Source organism: Staurois parvus, unplaced genomic scaffold (genome assembly GCF_062004578.1).
Source record: "Staurois parvus isolate SC_StPar_1 unplaced genomic scaffold, SC_StPar_1.0 ptg000715l, whole genome shotgun sequence".
Lineage (NCBI taxonomy): Eukaryota > Metazoa > Chordata > Amphibia > Anura > Ranidae > Staurois > Staurois parvus.
The window spans coordinates 1,227,817-1,252,576 of NW_028318511.1; the positions used below are offsets into that span (position 1 = coordinate 1,227,817).

The 24,760-nt window shown below is 41.3% G+C and overlaps 1 protein-coding gene across 1 annotated transcript in view; it reads right to left on the bottom strand.

The window, feature by feature from the left end:
* Nucleotides 1-21,739, bottom strand: part of LOC149445610 (serine/threonine-protein kinase BRSK2) — a 309,301-nt gene extending 287,562 nt beyond the window's left edge. The window contains exon 1 of the mRNA XM_089653532.1: nt 21,693-21,739. The gene's annotated coding sequence lies outside the window, so the exon portion shown is untranslated. The remainder of the gene's footprint in view (nt 1-21,692) is intronic.
* Nucleotides 21,740-24,760: the final 3,021 nt, after the last annotated feature.

A 24,760-nucleotide genomic window follows, 5' to 3' on the forward strand; every position in this document is an offset into this window, starting at 1 on the left:
TACTGACAAATAATTTTATCATACAGAACAAATAAACAGCTTACTGATTATTTTATGCACCATGAGCTATATATAATACATTTTAGCAGGGGTTGCTCATAATCTAGAAATGATAATAAGGGTTCTGCTGTGGTAAAAATATGGAGAGAGATTGTATTAAACAATGCATGCAACCTAATCCATAGACTGGAGAATGAAAGTGTACATTTATGCCCTGAGCTGACTGGTGTCGGCTTTATGTCTCAAGAACCATGTAATCATTCATAACAATCCAACCTGAACAGACAATTTTTCTTGGTCCACTGAGGGGGTCTGCAGCCTTTGGGCTAGTGTTCATCTGCAGTACCATGTGTTTACTAGTTCAATAGTTCACCTGTCAGATATAACTGAAATATTAAATACAATTTGTTTTCACATTTTTACGCATCTATCGGTCTGTAGGAAAAATTAGCATTTTTGTAATTATTATTAAAACAGTGAACTAAATTAAAAGCATGTAAGACCTTAAAAATATGTGTAAAATATGATTTAGGTAGGTGTGCAAATTAGTTATAGAGTTATTTTTAAGATACTGTACTCATGCATGCTGACGCTGTAGAGCTTGGCTTAAGCATCTAGGCATGACATTATAGGACCTCTGGTCTTGAAAGACCTAATGCATGACAATTCTATAAAAAGTTGTGTATATACAGTATATATATATATATATATATATATATATATATATATATATATATATATGTAGTATTTATTTCAGGTACTTATATACCACCATCAATTTACGCAGCACTTTACATATATATTGTACATTCACGTCAGTCCCTAACCCTCAAGGGGCATACAATCTAAGGTAACTCACATTCATACATACACATACTAGAGCCAACTTCAACAGGATCCATATAACCTACCAGCATGTCTTTGGAGTGTGAGACCTGGCAGCGTGTGACGTCAGCGCGGCAAGCTCCTCTCTGACAGCATTTGTGCACCAGCACGTTGTCATCCCTTTGACAACGTGCTGGTGCACGAAACACGTCAGGGAGGAGCTTTTGCGCTGACGTCACACGCTGCCAGGTCCACATGCAAGGCTGGCAGCCATTTTTGGTTCTACTAAGTGGAATTTTTTCCATTGGAATTTCTGTTTGACTCATGGCATTGCTGTTTAGTTTACAACTCTGCATTTATATATATGGACTGAATTATTTACTACAGCTGCAATAATCATTTTAACTGCTATGCTATTAGCTTAATAAAATACTACACTGTCTTATCCCCGTCGGTTCCTAGATGACCACCAGTGCCCTTCTGAATACCATTTATATGCACAATTTGGTTGTGCGTCCGGTGAGTGGAAGCACACCTCTTTTACCATATCCACAAGAAGTCACGAGCACCAATTATATGCAATTCCAGTGGGAAGCGACCATTATTCCCACACACAGGATGATGTAAGCACTTTTAAGGAAAAGTATATTTATGGACTGTTATGCGTTGATGATGTGCATTTATGTCACTTATATTTGTCCAACGTAGGACGACGCACTACTGTCACTTTGTTGCGCTATATATCAGCGCCTCATATATCACTTGTCACTTTATATTGCTACTTATGTCAATCACACTGGTTTTATTTGTGTTTTTAACGCTGCAATTTTGATATAGATGTTTTTAAGTATTTAGAGGTTTTTTCCTTTTGCAAGCTGCTTCTACTTATTTAATTCACATAAATCAGCGCTCACTTGTTTATCATTTTAGTTGTCACCTGTATAAGTCTTTTTTTTTTAAGTCTTATTTTTAGAGCTAAATGTTTTACACAGGGTACTTAGATGACATCATATTTGCAGAATGGTAACACTGCTCACTTGTGAACCATCTCTAAGTCCGGCCATACATGGGTTGAATTCCAAACGATTTTTCTTTGGAAAATCGTAATTCTGAATTATCGTTCGAATTTCGACCATTAGTGGGGTTGCAGCAATGGTGATTTTTGTGCGGCCATCAAATGTGAGTGATCGGGCATGTCGAAAATTTTATGAAAAATTAATGAATTTCTAATCATTGATGGGAATATTGTGCAAGAAATATAATCGAAAAAGAAATGCACATGAGCTGTGACCTGGAAAGAAAAGAAAATTCCAGGCCACTAAATTTATTTTCTGTAAGAACATGAAGTGAAATTGAAGGCTTGGTTGGTTGAATTTCAAAATCATTGGTGGCATCATAGGAGTACAAAACACACAAAATGTTCAATTTTCAATCAATAAATCATTCAGAATTTGACTTATGTATGGTCTGCATACTCCATACAGAGCCACATAAACTAGAAACATAAAAAGGGTTGCATCTCTCCACCACAGGCGGACTGACCATTCGAGCACTCGGGCACTGCCCAAGGGCCCGGGTCAGTAGGAGGCCCCATGAAATGCCCCTGGTACCTTTTATAGGGTTTTTTGGGTGTTCTTTGAGTGTGGGCAAGGACACAGGGGCCCCATGAAATGCCCCTGGTACATTTTATAGGATTGTTTGGGTGTGCTTTGAGTGTGGACAAGGACCCGGGGGCCCCATGAGTTGTCAGTCCGCCCCTGCTCTCCACTGATTATTTCAGCTTTTTTGTGTGTTCTTAACACGCTTGAATAGCAGGATATCAAATTACAGTCATTAGTGAACAGAACAACTGCATAGAATTTGCAGTTAGCAGACTCTGGAGCTCCAGCTGCTGGCTGAACATAGCAAATGTGACATACTTATGGTATATGCAGTGCTTTATTTGCATTGGTAAGACTTTAGCTTGTTCAGTGTTGTTTACATGATTAATAAAGCAGCAGTAAAGTCCACAGTCATTTCCTTTTTTTGGGAGCCCCCAGGTGGGTTATGCCATAATGCGCAGCACAGTGGCTAAATGGTTAGCACTTCCGCCTGGCAGCACTAGGGTCATTGGTTTGAATCCCAACCATGGCACCACCTCCCTGGAGTTTGCATGTTCTCCCTGTGCCTGCGTGGGTTTCCTCTGGGTACTCTGGTTTCCTCAAACACGCCAAAGACATGCTGGTAGGTTGATTGGATCCTGTCTAAATTGGCCCTAGTATGTGTATGTATGAATGTGAGTTAGGGACCTTAGATTGTACACCCCTTGAGGGTTAGGGAGTGATGTGAATGTACAATATATATATGTAAAGTGCTGCGTAAATTGACAGTGCTATATAAGTATGTGAAATAAATAAATAATGTGCTAGTATGCACAGCATATTAGCATAATATGACAACTTACCTGTCAAACCGAGCCCTCCAGCGCTGTGCTGTAAATAATCTGGCAGGTCTCGAGCGATTTCATCTTCACCTGGTCTTTCTTCCAGGTTTAATGCCTTCGGCTGCTTGATTGGCTGGGCAGCAATGATGTCATATCGCAGTAGAACATATCGGGCCTGTAAATATTCACTGAGCTGCACATGCAAGCCTCAGTGTATATGATGGCTGACAGTCAGGAGGAAGCATTTATTACAGGAGAGACCGATAAGGTCTCTTCTGTTATAAGTATCCTGTCTGTCAGAAAGTTTTTTTAAAAACAAAGTTTACTACCACTTTAAATTATGTTGATTGACTTTTGTTTCTGACTTACTAACATGCATTTGTGAAACCTTTTAGAAGCATTTCGAATTGGATTTTATACCTGGCAGGCATTTCAACTGAATGTACTGAACTAATTTCCTATGGTACACTTAGCCCTGGTTCACATATATGCGACCGTGTGGGCCACATTTGCGTGGGCACGAGAGCCTATTAATCTGAATGGACTCCCGTGCCCACTGACACGCAGGGAAATGGTCCCTGCACTTCTTCTGAAAACGCAGCCCACACGGGAACCTCAGTTCCCAGTACAGTTGCATTTTCCAGTGCAGGCGGCGTGCCATTAGAACTAATGGCACCCGCCTGCGGGTCCGCATTCCTCTGTGCGGGTGGTGCGGCTGCACGGATTGTCGTGAGGATCCGATACCCTTATCTGACAGATGCTCAACCTCTACTGCAGCAGCACAGCTTGGTCAAAAACATGCCCCTGCTTGTTGATTGGACAGTGAAAAAGAAGCAACACATATAATAGATGAAGTTATCCCTCATTCTGCTTTCTCCTCCTGTCAGCATGTTCACTGTAAGCACATACAGCTGTGTTCAAAATAATAGCAGTCAGACATCACTAACCCGATCAATCACTGTTTGTGGTAGAAATTATATTTCTACATGGCAAATAATTTACTAGCAGGTGTAGTAGAGTAATAGAAATCCAACAGACCCAACAGTCATGACATGCATGCTGCTGATTCTGTGTAATTGAATCACTAATTGAAAGGGGCATGTTCAAAATAATAGCAGTGTGGAGTTCAATTAGTGAGGTCATTCGTTCTTTGAAAAACAGGTGGCAATTAGTGCCCTTATTTAAGGAAGGAAGGCAGCAAATGTACATGCTGGTTACAGTGCATTTCTCTCTGAAATTCTGAGGAAAATGGGTCATTCCAGACATTGTTTAGAAGAACAGCGTCCCTTGATTAAAAAGTTGATTGGAGAGGGGAAAACATATAAATAAGTGCAGAAAATGATAGGCTGCTCAGCTAAAATGATCGCAAATGCTTTAAAATGGCAACCAAAACCTGAAAGACGCGGAAGAAAGCGAAAAACTACCATTCGAATGGATAGAAGAATAGCCAAAATGACAAGGACTCAGCCAACAATCAGCTCCAGGAAGATGAAAGAAGGTGTAAAGTTACCTGTGAGTACTGTTACAATTATAAGACGCCTATGTGAAGCCAAGCTATCTGCAAGAAGCCCCCGCAAAGTCCCACTGTTGAAAAAAAGACATGTGCTGAAGAGGTTACAATTTGCCAAAGAGCACATTGACTGGCCTAAAGAGAAATGGCGCAACATTTTGTGGACTGACGAAAGTAAGATTGTTCTTTTTGGGTCTAGTGGCCGGAGACAGTTTGTCAGACGACCCCCAAACACTGAATTCAAGCCACAGTACACTGTGAAGACAGTGAAGCATGGTTGTGCAAGCATCATGATATGGGGATGTTTCTCATACTACGGTGTTGGGCCTATTTATCGCATACCAGGGATCATGGATCAGTTTGAATACATCAGAATACTTGAAGAGGTCATGCTGCCTTATGCTGAAGAGGAAATGCCCTTGAAATGGGTGTTCCAACAAGACAACGACCCCAAACACACCAGTAAATGTGCAACATCTTGGTTCCAGACCAACAAGATTGACGTTATGGGGTGCCCAGCCCAATCCCCGGATCTTAATCCAATAGAAAACTTGTGGGGTGACCTCAAAAATGCAGTTTCTGAGGCAAAACCAAGAAATAGTGAAGAACTGTAGAATGTAGTCTAATCATCCTGGGCTGGAATACCTGTTCACAGGTGCCAGAAGTTGGTTGACTCCATGCAACACAGATGTACAGCAGTTCTCAGAAACAGTGCTTATACAACTAAATATTAATTAAGTGATTCAAAGGAAAGCAAAATCTTCAAACATTTTTCAGTTTATATAGTGAATGTTTGAGTTTGTAAAGAAGAATACAAACACTGCTATTTTTTTGAACAGTCTAATATTCACTTTTCTTCAATTTTTTTAGAGGAACAACACAAATTTGATATATTTTTCTTCATGTTTTGATTTGGAATAGAATGTGTAGTGTTCCCAATGCATTTGTGTGTATGGAAATAAAAGCTATTAGAAGGATTTTGAGCTTTATTCACTTTTTACAACACACTGCTATTATTTTGAACACAACTGTATACTGATTGATTATTTCAGAATATTGCCCTTTAATCCCCCAGTGTGACTGTTGCTGTTCAAATTAAGACGCTTATACTAGATGTATTTAAAAGTAAAATTTAATATTAAAAATACATAACTTCATTCATTGGTCTTTTTTTTATATTTGCCTGGTGTTCAGCCTTAACAGTAGTTCCTTTAAATGCCATCAATACATATAATCCCCTATTATTGCATGTTTCTACTTGTAACACCTTTTACAACTGTAAGTAACAGTATCTTCAATAACATTTTGTTAGTTCTGGTTCGTGATATCATCCCCAGCATACATTAGCGTCCTTTTACAATAAAAAATGTATCTCTATATTATTGTGCCACAAACACTAGAGGGGGTTTGTGATATATTACACTCAACAAGACCACTATTCATTCAGTCCTGATGCCTTAGGGTTTTATGAAATTCCTCCCACTCATTTCCCCTTCATGTTAATACAGCTTGAAATCCTAGACTGTTTTCCTCAAAATTCATTTTCTTTTATACAGAGATGCCCCTCTCCAATTTCGAATGCAAACAAAACAGCATCAGTGTCATCATACCTTTATGAATTCTGATCAAATGCTACAAGTGAACCCAAACTCATAGTAAAGTATATCTAAAGCTTAAACATTTATTTTTTTTTTCATTTTGGGTAGAGTAACCCTATTAGGTTTTTGTGCTATTAGGTAGATTTTCAAATATGCCAGGCCCCCCTCCTTTAACATAAACCACCCTTTAAACAATAGATGTAAAAATGTATTTCTGGTCCATTTGCTGAATGCAGCTAAAATATGCATTCCTGTTTTATGGAAGCGGACCTCCACACCCAATCTGCAATAGTGGTTCTTAAGGATCAATCAGAGCATACATATGGAAGACCTCACAGCATTGTTTTGCCACTGTGAGAATAAATTCCAAAAAATCTGGTATTGCTGTTGGGATTTCCAGTACACTCCTGCATATAGATCTCTCACCCATAACAGATCACCTTAGCAATAAGAGTCTCTTCTTACTTCAACATGGTAGGATTAACTTTTTTCTTGTTTTTTTTTTGGACTTTAACAGTAGAGGTTTATTGTATAATGCACAGACAGATACAAGTATGACTGTCAAATTATTACAAAGACAGCTTAGCATAAACAGGTTTCCATTAGAAGTCAGCAACGACAATATCGAGACATAATACATACATTCCAACTAATACAAAGAACCATTGAAGATTGTTAATACAATTTACCAGAGTGGAGCTACTCCTGCACACACCACAGCATCGACAATATTCCACAAGCCCATCCACCCACACTGCATACCGGTAGGCATAACTCACATGGAGGCAGAACTATTACAGCGGGGGAAGACAGGATAGGCTCTTTCCTTTATCTCCCTTTACTTCTTTTTCTCCTTCTCTCCTCTTTGGGGGGGGGGGGGAAGGGGAAAAAAGGGGGGGTGCGAGGGATAGCCTCAGAAAGGTAGGTAGTGCAGGGGCGAAAGAAATTTAAAACTGCTACACCAAACTTCCATTATTAGACCAACACATCATCATCTGTTCCATATGCATCAATCCAGGCTGACCATAATTTGTCTACTTTCTTTGGACAGTTTCTACTCTCATAGGTTATCTTATACAATGGAAGTACCGCATTAGCTGTGAACTTCCAACCCTCTACCATGGGTGGGGTAGACTGTCTTCATTTTAAAAGAATTTACCTTCTAGCATAATATAGTGCAAAAAACAGACACAACTAAGAATATCTATCACCTTCTATGTCGTCCATGCTTCCTAGGAGCACCAGTTTCGGATAAAGCTGGAGAGGGCAATCAGACAAGGCCTTCAGGGCACGAAGGACCGACTCCCAATAGGGGCTAACAGATGGGCATTGCCACACCATATGGAAAAAAGTACCAGGAGAGGAATGACAGTGGGCTAAGCAAGGGGTAGATAACTGCCAACCTCTGTGGGGTATAATAAACCCTATGCAAAAATTTGAGCTGTATAAATCTATCCCTAGTAGAAATCATGTTGGTAACACAGGGACATATGCAGTCCTCCCAGTCATCAGCAGTGAGGTCAGGGATGTCAGTTCTCTATTTGTCAAAGGTTGTGGTGGAGGAGGTGTGAGCCATTGAGAGGCATAGATAAAGGGAAGACAATGTTTTTTTCCACCACCTTCGACGTCAGCAAGCATTCAACTGTATCTGGCTGGAGCACAATCACGTTGGGAAATTGAGCTCGAGCATGTCTCAGTTGTAAGTATCGAAAGTACATGGTATGAGGTAATCCAAACTTATCCCACAGTACTGCAAAGGAGGAAATTCTCCCAGCAGTAAGGATGTGTTTTAAGATGACAATTCCTTTGGTGGCCCAGACCTGGGGATCAGGGAGGTGAAAAAAGTGTCACAGCTGAAGATTACCTCAAAGGGGGATGTGAGGTAAGTAGATAGCTTCCTCTCTATAAATTGCTCTGGCATAGCCATACACCAATCGTTGTTAGCATGGGTCCCGTAACCAAGGGGTGAGCCTTGGGATCCAGATATACCAAATTACTCAAAGCAGTATATGATCCCAATAAAGCTGCTTCAAGAGTTACTTCCGGATTATGCTTAGGCTGGCTAAACCACCGGACCATTGCCAGCACCACAGCCCAGAAATAGATTTGAAAATTAGGCAGAGCCAGCCCCCTTTGGGAAAGGGACAACTGGAGTATTCTATTATCCTAGGAGTTTTGCCCAACCATACAAAGGAGACTATAATTCGATCCAGTTTAACAAAGTATGCCATTAGTACAGGGCACCAGGGTGTTTCTAAAAAAGTAAAAACATTTTGGAACATATACCATTTTCAAGAGGTTCACTCTACCCACAGGAGATAATGTTAGTGCTCGCCAGGCTTGACATTTACAAATAAATCGAGAAGTCAAAAGGAGTAATATTATCGTCTATATAAGCTTCCAGCCAACCTCTCACCCAGATCCCCAGGTAAGTAAATTCCTCTACCCACTGTAACGGCGTACCGGTATTTACTCCCAATCCCAAGGGGTGGAAGGAAAACAGGACATACTTCTTCTAATTGACCCGGATACCCGAAAAATGTCCAAACAAAGTAATAATATCCAGAACAGACCGCAACAAGGAACCCGCGTCTTGTAGATAAAGTAGGGTGTCATCGGCGTATAGAGAAATGTTTTCACATCACGTTCCCACTCTAATACCTTGCACCCGTGAGTCCTGACACAACAGGATTGCCAGGGGCTCAATGGCAAGGTCAAACAAGCCCGGGGATAGTGAACATCCCTGCCACCAGGCTACGATACAACAACTGCAGCCATGCAATGATGTTAGGTCCAAAGCCTAAAGATTCCAACACCTGCCACAAATACCCCCATTCAACCGATTCAAATGCTTTCTTAGCATCAAAAGAGGCAATCACCCTAGGGGCATCCTCAGTTGCTAGAGCTATACGGGTAAACAGGTGTCTAATATTAATGTCAGTACTCCTTCCTGGCCTAAACCCAGATTGGTCTGGATGTACCAATGCCATTATCACTGGATTCAGACGGCGGGCAAGGATTTTTGTAAGTAGCTTAGCATTGACATTCAGTAATAATATGGGGCAATAAGAACACAGATCCAAATCTTTACCAGGATTGGGCACTACAACTGTCACTGCCTCTGACATAGAGGACCGAAGGGCCCTATTCCTCAAGGAGCTCACTAGCATAGCATGTAGTTGGTGAGCTAAGTCCTACAGGAAACCCAACCGGAAAATTCCCCTTGGTAGAATAGTTACCTGCCGAACCCTAGAGAGGAGAGCGCCCCCCACATAGGCAAGATCAAATTGAAAGCATGTCTTATAGGAGGTGGCATGGCAAGTATATTCTCTGGTCAAACATCAGTGAGACCCCACCCGGGGAGAGCCTCAGGGCCTGGCATATTAAAATCTGAGTGGGTAGTTTGGGTAGTCGCTAGGAAGACAGTCATATGGAGCAGCCAAGGGGAAGCTGGAGGAGGTACATACATTCCCACCAATACCAATTCAAGACCTTCTATCATAGCATGGATCATGATATATCTTCCATCTGGGTTCAAATCCAAATGCAAAAGCAGAAAGGGCAAGGACTTCCGGACCAAATTGCTCACCCCTCCAGCAAAATTGGAAAATCTGGAGTCTTAATGATATCCCACCCAGGGCTTTTTTGAGGCTAAGGGTCTTACTACAAAATAAGAGGGTCTCCTGGAAGATACATACAGTGGGGATCGAAAGTTTGGGCACCCCAGCTAAAAATTTGTATTAATGTGCATAAAGAAGCCAAGGAAAGATGGAAAAATCTCCAAAAGGCATCAAATTACAGATTAGACATTCTTATAATATGTCAACAAAAGTTAGATTTTATTTCCATCATTTACACTTTCAAAATAACAGAAAACAAAAAAATGGCGTCTGCAAAAGTTTGGGCACCCTGCAGAGTTATTATCTTGTACTGCCCCCTTTGGCAAGTATCACAGCTTGTAAACGCTTTTTGTAGCCAGCCAAGAGTCTTTCAATTCTTGTTTGAGGTATCATTGTCCATTCTTCCTTACAAAAGTCTTCCAGTTCTTTTAGATTTCTGGGCTGTCTGTCACGCACTGCTCTTTTAAGGTCTATCCATAGATTTTCAATTATGTTGAGGTCAGGAGATTGTGAAGGCCATGGCAAAACCTTCAGTTTACACCTCTTGATGTAATCCCCCGTGGATTTCGAGGTGTGTTTAGGATCATTATCCATTTGTAGAAGCCATCCTCTCTTTAACTTCAGCTTTTTCACAGATGGCATCAAGTTACCATCCAAAATTTGCTGAAATTTTATTGAATCCATTTTTCCTTCTACTCGTGAGATGTTCCCTGTGCCATTGGTTGCAACACAACCCCAAAGCATGATTGATCCAACCCCATGCTTAACAGTTGGACAGAGGTTCTTTTCATTAAATTCTGTGCCCCTTCTTCTCCAAACGTACCTTTGCTCATTCCGGCCAAAAAGTTAAATTTTAACCTCATCGGTCCACAGAACTGGTTTCCAAAATGCATCAGGCTTGTCTATATGTTCATTTGCAAAGTTCAAACAATGATTTTTGTGGTGAGGACGTAGAAGAGGTTTTCTTCTGATGACTCTTCCATGAAGACCATATTTGTACAAGTATCTCTTTATAGTGGAATAGTGTACCACAACTCCAGTGTCTGCCAGATCTTTCTGGAGGGATCGTGCAGTCAAATGTGGGTTTTGAATTGTTTTTCTCACAATCCTGCGAGCTGTTCTGTCTGATATTTTTCTTGGTCTTCCAGATCTTGCTTTAACTTCCACTGTTCCTGATGACTGCCATTTCTTAATTACATTCCAAACGGAGGATATTGACATCTGAAAATGCTTAGCTATCTTCTTATAGCCTTCTCCAGCTTTGTGAGCGTCAACTATTTTCAGTTTCAGTTTTATAGACAACTGCTTAGAAGAACCCATGGTGCTGATTGTTGGGGAAAGGTCAGATGAGTCTGGGCATTTAAAACCTTTGAGATTGACATCACCTGGTCTTCCCAGACGAAGATTGAGAACAATCCATGACACTGGCAGGTCTCAGCTTGGCAAAGGGGGCAGTGCATGCTATAAATTCTGCAGGGTGCCCAAACTTTTGCAGATGCCATTTTTTTGTTTTCTGTTATTTTGAAAGTGTAAATGATGGAAATAAAATCTAACTTTTGTTGACATATTAAAAGAATGTCTAATCTGTAATTTGATGCCTTTTGGAGATTTTTCCATCTTTCCTTGGCTTCTTTATGCGCATTAATACAAATTTTTAGCTGGGGTGCCCAAACTTTCGATCCCCACTGTATATGTGGGCCAAGCAAAACACCAAAGTTCTTTTAATAGGGGAATTCAATCTTCTTGTATTCCAAGACATCACTGTGAAATTAGCCATGATGTTAGGGTAGGGAATGTTACTCTACAAGGGCAGACCGCCCAAGTACCCAGATGGAATGGTAGCATGTCAACAGTCTGACTCTCTGGGGCACAGTAAATTAAATTGACCAAAGTGTGTATTATCAATAAAAGGCAGTAAAACGTTGAACAAAATAAACAATCCCAGGAAATAGCCCCCCTCCCCCCACCCCATAGACCCCACTTAAACTAAGGGCAATATGATACCCAGTCCCAAACATGGTGAACAATCACACCTTGGGTGACAGTCTGTACGAGAGGCAAAAATTCCAAATGAAGGAAAAGCAAAAAGTCTCTGAGACTAAACATGTCCGGCTTGGATATGTGCAGTGTTTGTCTCCCAGCCATGCTGGGAGTACAAAACTTAAATAAAATGGTTACAAACAATGTAAATATATTGTATATAGGCGAGCGCTAGTGATGATTATAAAGCAGCTAGCATGCAAGGTATTGGTAAAGATCCCAACAAGTATATGTATAAAAAAGTGCAACGCTAAAATCACAATGAAAAAAGTAAATGTATTAAGTGGAACGGTAAAGTGCAACACATAAATATATATAAAACTTGCAAATATAATAGATAGGAAATCAGCAAACAGTAAGGAAATTATGTCATTGAGCAAAGGTGATGATAAGTACACTACAAGTGCAATTAAAATAATCAATAAATAGTAATATTACTGATATTCACGGTTGCACGTAGGTAATTCGAGCAATATTAAAATGATAAGTCTATAAAGAAACTGAGTTCAAACAGTGTCCATAGATTCAAAAAGTGCAGTATTCTAAAGTGCAGGATGTGAACATGAAATCAATCACACAGGGGAATCCACCACCTCGGTCAGATGTACACTCACCAGAAGGTTAATGATAAAAGGCATATAGGTATATCACATCTGGAGGTGAATAGGCAGCTAGGGGGTTAAACAAACTGCTCCATCAGAGGCATAGGTGGAAGAGGAACCCTTGTCCTAGGGGAGATAGCATTCAGTAGATGTGGTGCCTGGATTTGTTTTCTTTAAGGCTGTTTTTATTTTCACCTGGTGATCAGGCCAGTAACACACTTCCTGTTTTAGGGTGGCTCCACTCGACAGATGAACAATGGAGACAACATTGGACAGGAGAAATATCAACCTGGTACGGTCAGTATTGCTGGCTGGTTGATGCTTTGCCCGCACACAGAAGCAAATTGTGTTACCACACGGCTGCTCTGCACAAACAGGGTGGTCCCTTGTTTGATCGACACCAGATCAGAAGTCTCCATCATGGAATATGATTTTTACGTCCAGTGGTTTGGGGCCCAAGACCAGCTAGACCCATCCTGGTTATCTATGTGTAGGTGGATATTTAACCCTCTTTGTACCCTCTGCAATTGCATGGACGCCTGGGCCATAGTGTTAATGTAGATGCATCAGTGTGTTATTGAATGGTATTGGCAGCGTGGCCCTAATGGTAAGCTGGGGGTTCACATATATTTTTCTGGACAGTTAAAAATTCTTGTGTATAATAATGAATGATATTTGTTATAACTATGTCTGATTGTTTTATATTTTTTATATAATTGTAGACTGTACAGCGGATAATTCATTCCTCCCCTGAGGAAGCCCAGGTTGGGCGAAACATGTGGGGAAGTTACATCTTTTAAAGCTGCAGAAAACAGCCATGCCTATCATGATTGTCAAGAACCACTGTATTTGCTTGTATTTTTAGAATTGGTTTGTAATAAAATGGAGAAAAATCTCTTTTAATAACAAAATTAGTTGTCTATTTTCTCTGCACCTCTAAAACCCATAATTCTATATTCTTAGATTTTACCCCACAACTATAGCTCATTTAAATTGGAACTATTAGCCCTGGTGTGGGCCATCACAGTAAAATTTGCTGAGTATTACAGCGGGGGCCAAGTTCTACACTGATAACAACCCCTCGATCACCAGGAAAGTGCATAATTGGGAGCCTTAGAACAAATATGGGTCACCAGGTTGGCCCAGTTTAATTACACAATACACTGTAAGCAGGGGCAGCTCAACGGCCACATGGAAGCCCTCTCCTATTTCCTAGTAGAGACATCTGTGGGTGATGTGGCCCTTCCTTACCTCCACAGCTGTACTCTGTGTATTTTTCCCAGAACCAACAGATGAAGCTGTTGTAGGGAGCGAGTGAACTCCATACCCTGTCTGAGTGGGCTACTGTACAGCAGGACCAAAAAGTGGGCTTCTGTTCAGCAGTACTATTAAGTACCAAAAACAGGTAGCACCAGAGGGATACTATCCCGGGAAAATAGCCTCATAAAAGGACCTACTGGGGCATAAATAACAAAATAAGCTTTATTGAGTTCAAGAACACTACAATTACACCAAAATCAAGGTCTGACAACGTTGTCACCTAGAGCCTGAGCAGGCGACTTATACAGCCACACTGACACACGAACCCTTGATGGTAAAGATAGGCACAGACTTAACTCAGCAGTGCAGCTAATCTAATATAGGTTGACCAGCACAGGTTCCAGTAACCTAAATACAGGTTTTATGGAGTATATACCATTATCAAAATATCAGTGTTACCATAGTACATGGTCAGCTCCCTTGGAATGAAACGTACTTTCGCTAAAGATAGCAATTTTAAAGCCAGCCTAAGGCACATTCGCCAGAGGGAACTTGCAGTGGCATTGTGTTTAATTGTGCATAGCACTTATTTGTCCTCATAGGCAGTGTTGCCTCAAATTTAATTAGTAAGCAATATATTGCATCAAAAGGTATCCAGCAGCATTGGACATTTGTTGCTCAGTGGGGATCAAGTCCCGAGATTCAACGAAGCACAGCATGGTAACTGACTTCTGTCCCATTTACATACATGGATAGACACTTATTACATATCAGCTGTTATGCATCACTGACCAAGACGTACTGACCACCGTGTTGGCCAATCAACATTTAGACCTCCAAAGTACAGACCTAAGATACAGAAAGTTTAGGAAGCAGGCAAGCAAGCAGTTAGTTTTGCATAAAAGGAGTAAAGCATAGTGAAGATAGCGGAACTGAAGCACAGCCACAGACTTAAAGTGTTACTAAACCCAGGACCGTGAATTCACTATGGTCTCCCACAGTACACACAACATGGAAATACAATTATTTTAGTAAATATAAATGGCTAAATACTTTATCTCATCAGCAGTATATAGCAATTGTGTGACTTCTATCAGTGTCCTGTTAAGCACTGGCTAAAGCTTGTAGGAGGAGTTTTCACTCTCCTCTGACTGTCCTATGAGGCTGCATAACCCTTGACCCCCAGTCTGGACAGCGCTGATTGGCTCTGTACTGATCACATGCACCCTCCCAAAGAAAAAAAAACTCTCTAGCCATACACAATGAACTGAGTATGTGCAGAGTGACTCCTAGAGCTCTGTAGTGTCAGCAAATGGTTTGGGGCAGTAGAAGAAGTTAAGGATCAGAGAAGACAGGATCAAACAGCCTTTTTACACAATGTGGATGATTAAACCCTAAGGTTCCACGGTGAGTATAACAAGCATGCTTTACTGCATATACAGACTGATTTTACTGTTGTGGGTTTAGTAACACTTTAATGTCAGTTCCAGAAAGGTGTCACTTCTGCAGCATATAAAGATACTGTAATCTCCATAGCTACTTGTCATGTCAAATATTCAGTGCCTGGCGGCTCTGGATACTCATCCAGTATCAGATAATGCAGTTCAGCCCAATTCCTACTTGTGGATTGGTGATGTCCAGGATATCTCTGTGCAGTCTGGAAGTGATTTTTTTTAAGGTGACAACGTTGTCAGACCTTGAATTTAATATGGTGTTTAGAGGATTTTTCTAATAATATGCCTAATACAGTATGGTGTATTTGTAGTGTTTTTGAATTTAATAAAGCTTATTTTGCTATTTATGCCGCAGTAGGTCCTTTTATGAGGCTCTTTTCCTGGGATAGTACCCCTCTGGTACTACCTGTTTTGGTACTATGTAGTTTTTAGTGTCAAAGGACCCCGCCAAACACATACTGTATGAAGGTAAGACGGTGATACAACATCGAAAGACTTAGCTTTGAGTCCTTGCTTTAAGGATTTCTACACTCCATTTTTATCTATTTTGATTATTCAGCAGAAAGACCCTGATCTATCTCAAATTCAGCATTTCCTGTCTCAGAAGAACAAGCCCACTTCCCGTCAGTGTCAGTGGCTGACAGACGTGGCTGGAATCCTGCTGCAGCAATGGGACTGTCTGGAAATAAAGGATAAATTCTGTGCCATTAAGCTCGTATACCCACAGAACAACAGGATATTCTTCAGATCGTGGTCTCCCTGTTACACATCTTACAAGTCTGCCAGGTACTCCACACCACGAGCAGACATTTTAGAGTGGACTATACTGAACCGCAGGACAGGCATAACTTTTATTGCCTGCGGCTGTAGGAATGGATGCAGCGAGCATCCCGCAAGTGTATGGCCTGCACCGGCACAAGGCCACCCAAGAACATATGTCCCCTATATCATCACCTTGGATCCCTTCAAACTAGTGACTATGGACTTCTTAACAATATCAGATTTCCCGTCTGGGTTTTACTACGCCCTAGTGTTTGTTGGCCACTTCTCAAAGTTTGCGATAGTGGTGCCCACTAAAGACCAGATTGCTGAACACACCCAAACAATCCACCCCTTGAACACCCAATGAATGGGTACAGGAACGGTGGAAAAGGCTGAAGAGGACCCAACAGTTGGTTCTCGAGCATCACTGAGAAGTGGCAGAGGAAACCATTCTGGACCTATTGCCTCTGCAGCCTCTGTGCTAGTGAACAACCCAAAGTTCAAAGGGGGGGGGGTCAAGCTGGAGTCCCATTGGAATACCATTCTGTACTGTTAGAGACAGCCATTTCCACTGCTCCTGGTATACGACATGGTGTCTAAGGACCCTGAGGCCAACAGGAAACAGCTCCATTGGAATCTGTTGAGGCCCTGTGTTTTTTGGCAGAGACTGTCCTGTTAAGCCTACTATGAATGCACAGGATTTTAGTCTTGTGGACGTGCCCCCTGTCCAAGAGGTTCCAGTTGAGTGGTATCTGTCACACCTTGAAGGGATTCCCACTGACTTCCCCAGGTCTGAAGATAAAACTGTCACTGTTTCATTGGAAGATCACTCGACAGAGGACTGGGAGAGTACTAGGAGTTCTGAGGGACTTGTGGACTGCTGTGAGGGCACAGATGACAGCCCAGGTGAGGGTGTTATGCCTACCCATGAGAACCCCCCAAACACCTGAGGCTCCTGAGCAAGCTGCAGTAACTGGTAATTCTGAAGATGAGCCGGAGGGTCCCCGTGCCTCTTTTGGCCTAACCTGGGCAGTTGCCTGTCAAATACTCTATATAGTATAGCTGTATTTATTGTTGTTGTGTGCTAGTCGATGCCGAGGACAGTGTAGGCAGGTGTACTTTGACCTCCCTACACAAGTGGTGCTTTTGCACCACCCTGCAGGGTGAATGAAGGATAAGAGGAGTACCCGTTCCTCTAAGACCTCCAAATGTGTCATTGAGGAAACTTCTTTCTGATTTAACGCTGCCACCCGGGTGACCCTTCTGGCCACCTTTGGTGAGGGCAGTGCTTATGAAAAACACTGTCACCTTTCGTCTGGAGCACATTCCACTTGTGGTTAGGTTAAGGACAGGAACCTGCTTGACAGGGAAATTGTGCTTAGTGTGGGCCTGTCACCTCATAGACTTATCTTTATTATTCACACCTGACAGGTTTGTTATGCTCCAGGAAGATAACTTCTGGAGCTCTGATGATGTTCACTGTGGGCTCAGTTCCTTCAAGAGCAGAGTTGCTGGAACTGCTATGCCCGCCCCTCCACTCCTGCTGCCCATTCACAGAAGCCTTTGTATTATGGGAACTGATTTACAAAATACAAAGGCTTCTATTAATGGGCAGCAAAGGGGAGGGGTGGGTATAGCTGCTCTGTGTGCTTCTCTCCTCTCTCACACCTCAGTGTCTGGTGTGTCCTCTGGGAGTGCAATAAACTTGTCACATATAATAGAGATGCACCCAACTGGACTTAACTCATAGTGTACCTGCACTTTTTGCAAAGTTTCTGAATTCTTGCAATTCAGCTTTAAACAAGAGATACTTTGTAATCAGTGGGATCTAAGCTAGCTGTAAGAGCTGTGAGAGCTGAGTGTGGAGTGTTGGCAAGTGGAAAAAAAATAACTGATCTGGTAAAAGAAAGCACTTGCTTTCCCTTTACCAGCGGTTCAGCAAAGCGGCAAGTACAGATGTAATGCAGAGATCCATTCATGCATGCACATGTGTGATGATTACTGCCGACTTCTTCATCGAATCAGTGGCTCTATTCCTCAGCATGCAAGAAGCTGGCACATCAGTTCCTCCTCTCTTATGGATTTCCATATTAACCCTAACTGCTGTGGAAGAATGATTTGCATGGTAGCTTTAAAAAGCTCTGTCTCTTGCAGTTACTTTCTCCATTATAAACTTGAATAAATGACCCCTAATAAAGTGTTGTTTTGGTTTTTCTATTAATTTAATAAGTGATCAAGTTAAAAGCAACAGTTATTGAAAATAGTTAAATAATATAGGTACGCAAAGGATGCAAATACACTCACTGGCTATTTTATTAGGTACACCTGTTCAATTGCTTGGTAACATAAATTGCTAATCAGCCAATCACATGGCAGCAACTCAGTGCATTTAGGCATCTATACGTGGCGAAGATGACATGCTGAAGTTCAAACCGAAAGGGAAAGAAAGTGGATAAAAGTGACTTTGAATGTGGCATGGTTGTTGAACTTGCCTTGTTGATGTCAGAAGTCAGAGGAGAATGGGCAGACTGGTTCGAGATGATAGAAAGGCAACAGTAAATCATGTCAATATGGACCAAAATCTCTGAGGAATGTTTCCAACATCTTGTTGAATCTATGCCACGAAGAATTAAGGCATTTCTGAAGGCAAAAGGGGTCCAAACTGGTACTTACAAGGTGTGTCTAATAAAGTGGCCGGTGAGTTATGTAATTAGAAAAATATACACTGATCAGCCATAACATTATGACAACAAATCTATTGTTGACTAGGTCCCCCTTTTGCCAAAACAGCCCTGACCTGTCGAGACATGGACACCACTAGACCTCTGATGGTTTGCTGTGGTATCTGGCACTAAGCTGTCAGTAGCAGATCCTTTAACTCATGTAAGCTGTGAGATGGGGCCCCCATGGATCTGACTTTTTTTCCAGCACATCCCACAGATACTCAATTAGATTGAGATCTGAAGAATTTGGAGGCCAACTCAACACCTCCAAACTATTGCTGTGTTCATCACACTTTTCTTAAACCATTTATCTATGTGGTAGGGTGCATTATCCTGCTGAAAGAGGCCACTGCCATCAGGGAATACCATTTCCATGGAGGGGTGTATTTGGTCAGCAACAATGTTTAGGTAGGTGGTACGTGTCAAGTAAGATCCACATGAATGCCAGGATCCAAGGTTCGCAGCAGAACATTGACCAGAGTATCACACTACCTCCACTGGCTTGCCTTCTTCCCATAGTGCATCCTGGTGCCTTCTCTTCCCCAGGTAAGTAACACACACGCACCTAGCTATCCACATAATGTAAAAGAAACATGATTCATCAGACCAGGCAACCTACCTCCACTGTCCGTTGTCCAGTTTTGATATTCACATGCCCATTTTAGGCACTTTTGGCTGTGAACATGGGTCAACATGGGCGCCATGACTGGCCTGCAGCTGGGCAGCCACATACAGAGTAAACTGTGATTCCCATTTTTTCTGCTTTCAACACATTAACTTCAGGGGCAACATGTTTACCTGATACCTAATATATCCCACCAACTTCCAGATATTGTAACAAGAAAATCAATGTTATTCACTTAACCTGTCAGTGGGCATAATGTTTTGGCTGATCCATGTATGTAACAATTATCAATATAAAAATATGAGATATCCATCAGTAAATTAAAATCCATGTATATAAAAAATGTATATAAAAATAAATCAAGCTATATATTTAAAGAATAAAGGGAATATACATAGCTCATAAGGAGTAACGCCTCATAGATGAAATATTACATAAAAAGTATTTTTTAAAAATACCAGAAACGTAAAAACATATACCAAACATTTATACAAAATAGGGAGGGGGGCTTATAATACTAGTGGATCAATAAAAGCAAATTTCTATCTTAGAATTTAGCTTTTGGGGTCTTAGTGCATTGGCACTATAAAATCTAGTCTCTACCCTTAAAATTGTTTTATATATATAGTCTCCACCTCTGCTATAAAATTGTTCTCAATAGCCTAGTAATCCAATCGCAAAAAGCTGCTGCTATGTAATTCCTTGTAATGATCATTGAGAGGGTGCTTGAGTTAGTTTCAAAAAATCCCATAGATAATTTTTCTTAATCTCACTTTAAACTCTCTTTTCGTATGACCTATATATTGTAATCCACACAGGCACTGGATAAAATATATTACTCCCTCAGTATCACGTTAATAGTTCTCTAATGTTGAATATCCCTTTAGAACTAGTGGATATGAAAGTTCTCTATTTTTTCTAAGCCAACATCAATCATCATGAATGAATACACATTGGATCTCTACACCGGATCTCTCTTTGATGTTTTGCTGAACTGCTGGCCACAAGAAAGCAAGTGCTTTTTTTTACCAGCTCAATACTTGGATTCCAGCATTCATCTCAGAACTGAACTTGCTCCTACCTAGTTTTGGAAAATGGAGACTATTTGAAATTCGAATTTTGGAATACAGCTATACTCTTTCTATCCTATTCTATTTGAAATTTGAATTTCGCAAGATAGCTATATTCTATTTTTTTATTCTATTCTTTTATTTTCTATTCAATTCGTTTCTGATCTATTCCATTGCTGTCTATTCTATTCTTTTATTTTATATCCTTTTCTATTCTGTTTTATTCTATTATATTCGTTTTTCGAAATTCAAATTTCGGAAGACGGCTATATTGTAAAACTATTACACACAGTCTTTGAAGGAAATCAGCAATAGTCAGCAATATGTTTAGAATTTGTTTTCAAATTCATTTCTAGAGCGATTCAAATTGGATTAGAATGATTCGTTATTTCAGACGAAATTTCATTATTTTGTATTTGTTTCAATTCATTACTATTGTAATGCAGAAATTTGGATACATCCGAATCTCTGAATAACAAACATTTCATCTGAATTTTGATTTGGAATGAAATAAACCACACATGTCTACTAACCAAGGGAAAATGGCTGCTCACAAGAATGCTTTGCAAGCATTATGGAGGATTGTGGACAGTGAAAGTAGAAAATGCACTGGCATCACTGGGAGTAAACAATGCAACAGCTTCGTGGTCAGTAAAAAAAATTACATTGTGTCTGTGGCCAGTAGGAGTAGGAATAGTATCTCATCATTGGTATTAATTTAATGTATATTGTCCCATTGTTGGTATTAGTGGATAGATTAGTGCCCCATCCTCGGTGTCATTTGGAGGAATTATGCCCAATCATGGTGTCAGTCGAAAGAATTGTGCTGCATCATTGGCTTCAATGTAGGGAAAAGTGCCTTGTATCAGTGGGAGTAATAGTGCCCCCAAGGGCCAGAAAAAAGGCAAGCAAATGGTCGCATGTGACCTCTGGGCCACAGTTTGGAGACCACTGGGGAGCAATTTCTAATAAAAAGGTGAACGTATCTGCTCTAGAAACCCATTATGCATTCTCTTCAGGCTCACTCTAGGCATACCAATGCAGTATATGTTTCCTTTCTTCCGCATTTCTCGGAAGAACCCCACACACACACACACGCACACACACGTCATCCCGATGCTTTTGTTTTAACTAAATATAAAAAGAAAAAATTGTGTGACAGTAAAACATGTAGTACTTACCCCTGAAGGAGCCACTTGATGTCTTGGGTCCCGTGTTCCTGTGCACACAAATCTGCAAACAGCATTACACACTTTAACACACCAGGTTGGGTATTGAATATTATATCAGATGTATGTACAGTATACAAAACAAGAAACAACAGCAAAAACACAGCAAGGAATATATTTAGGGCATTTTTTCAGTGGGAACACTGGGGAACGCAGTTCCGGCACCTCCAGCACTAAATGTATGTAATGGCAAGGGATGGTGGGGTGTACTGCAGGGTTCATTGATGATGGCTGCTGGGGGATCTATAGTCGCTGGAGAGTTCTATTTTTTGTGTGTGAGGAGGGGGTATCTATTGATGCTGGGGAGGTCTACTGTTGCTGGGAGGTATCTACTGTTGAGTTGCTAGTTGCTGTAGGGTCTTTTGATGCTGCCTTGTGGAGAGATCTGCTGCCAGGGGTCTATTGTCCTTGGGGGGTACTTTGTTGCAGGTGGTTCATTGTTGCTGGCTGCAGGGGATCTATTTTACTGCTTTTCTTGTTATCATTGGCAAATTCCATACAAATTGATACTTTGTTCTCCACCTCTTTGATGACCAGGTGTCCCCTGCCTGAAGCTGCTAGCTGACTCTCCCTCTTTCCCCTCCCGCCAGCTGGGGGCGCTTACAGATTACTTTCAGCTTTGAGAGGGGGGGCCCCCCTTCCTTTCCTGAGAGCATGGGGGGGCTGGAATTCTGGTATCCTCCTGGTATTCTGGTATCCTGGGCTGGTATCCTCAATACATATACAGTTGCAAGAAAAAGTATGTGAACCCCTTGGGATTACGTGGAGTTTTGCATGAATTGGGCGTAAAATGTGCTCTGAACATCATCTAAGTCACAACAATAGAAGAACACAGTCTGCCGAACATAATACTACACAAACATTAGATGGTGCCATGGTTTAATTGCACATAACATGTAAACATTCACAGTGCAGAGAGGAAAAAGTATGTGAGGCCCTAGCTTAATGACTTCTCCTAGAGCTAATTGGAGCCAGGAGTGAGCCAACCTTGACTCCAATCAGTGTGATGATATTAGATGTGTTGCTGACAGCTGTCCTGCCCTTAAAAACACACACCTGTTTTGGGTTTACTGGTTTCAAGAAGCACTGTCTGATGTGAACCATGCCTCGCAGAAAAGAGCTCTCAGAAGACCTACGATCAAGAATTGTTGATTTGCATGAAGCTGGAAAGGGTTACAAAAGTATCTCCAAAAGCCTTGATGTTCATGTGTCCACGGTAAGACAGACTGTCTACAAATGGAGAAAGTTTAGCACTGTTGCTACTCTCCCTAGGCGTGGACGTCCTGTAAAAATGACTGCAAGAGCACAGCGCAGAATGCTGCATGAGGTAAAGAAGAATCCCAGAGTGTCAGCTAAAGACCTACAGAAATCTCTGGCACATGCTAACATTTTTGTTGACACATCTACAATAAGGAAAACATTAAACAAGAATGGAGTACATGGGAAGACACCACGGAGGAAGCCATTGCTGTCCAAAAAGAATATTGCAGCACGTTTAAAGTTTGCAAAAGAGCACCTGGATGTTCCACAGCACTAATGGCAAAATATACTGTGGACAGATGAAACCAAGATTGAGTTGTTTGGGAAGAACACACAACACTATGTGTGGAGAAAAAAAGGCACAGCACACCAACATCAAAACCTCATCCCCACTGTAAAACATGGCGAAGGGAGCATCATGGTTTGGAGCTGCTTTGCTGCCTCAGGGCCTGGACGGATTGTTGTCATTGATGGGAAAATGAATTCCAGAGTTTATCAAGACATTTTGCAGGAAAACGTACGACCATCTGTCCGCCAACTGAAGCTCCGCAGAGGATGGGTGATGCAACAGGACAATGACTCAAAGCATACAAGTAATTCAACAAAACAATGGCTGCAACAGCACAGAATACACCTTCTGGAGTGGCCCAGTGTGAGGCCTGACCTCAACCCGATTGAAATGCTGTGGCATGACCTTAAGAGAGCGATTCACACCAGACATCCCAAGAATATTGCTACACTGAAACAGTTTTGTGAAGAGGAGTGGTCCAAAATTACTCCAGATCGTTGTGCAGGTCTGATCTGCAACTACAGGAAACGATCTTCATGTGAATGGGCTGCCATGCTGAAGTTTCACGCAAAAAACCTTTTCCAAAACACATCCGCAGGGAAACCTTATGGTCTTTTTGACCATGCAGTTTCCCTGCGCTTACAGCACCTGAAATCGCGGTGTGGGCTGAGATACATGGAGGTGCCATTCAGAATGAGCAGCTGTCTTAGTCCTTTTATCTGTTTAAAAAATGAGACATTAGAGGTCTGTTTAGACCCCTAATGTCTTTCCAAAGCCCCCCCCCCCCCCCAAAATAAATAAATAAATGGAAAAAAATATTAAAAAATAAAAATGTACATCTACAAAAAAATTCAGTTATAAAAAAAACCCATAATAATCTAAATATCTGTCTAAATCTCCCTTGCTTCTAAAGCATGATGGCATCATCACCCTGTCCATTGCCTATTGTAAGTTAAGTGGGGGCGTTTAGCAGGCAGCAAAAACACAGCATAACAGAGCATTTTTGCCATCCCCAACTGCAAGTCTAAACAAGGCCAAAGGCCTCGATCACGTGGGGCACACTACAGTGAGGCCATGATTAGTTGTACAGGGGTGCACAGGTTTTTTGATGTCAATAGGGATGCAGCGTTTCCACAGCCACTGCTCCCAACTGGACATCCATGTGAGTGTATGTCCCTGAACTCACACTGTTTGCGTTTGGAGCCAGGGACCTACACCTGCATGGATGTCAGATCTGTCCTTGCAGCTGCTGAATCCCAGTTGACGTGAATAGGGTTGCCTAAACGGGGATGCACAAAACACCTGTGCATCCCGGTGCGGGTAAACACATACCCATTGAACAAGTCTTTAGTAGGAATTTAGCAGGAATTTTATGAGTTATGCTGTGGTTTTGTGTGCAAATAAGTGAAAATAGCTATTTAATTTGTATTCTGCTGGTCATGTGCTTTCAGAAAATATGTGGTTTGGGGGT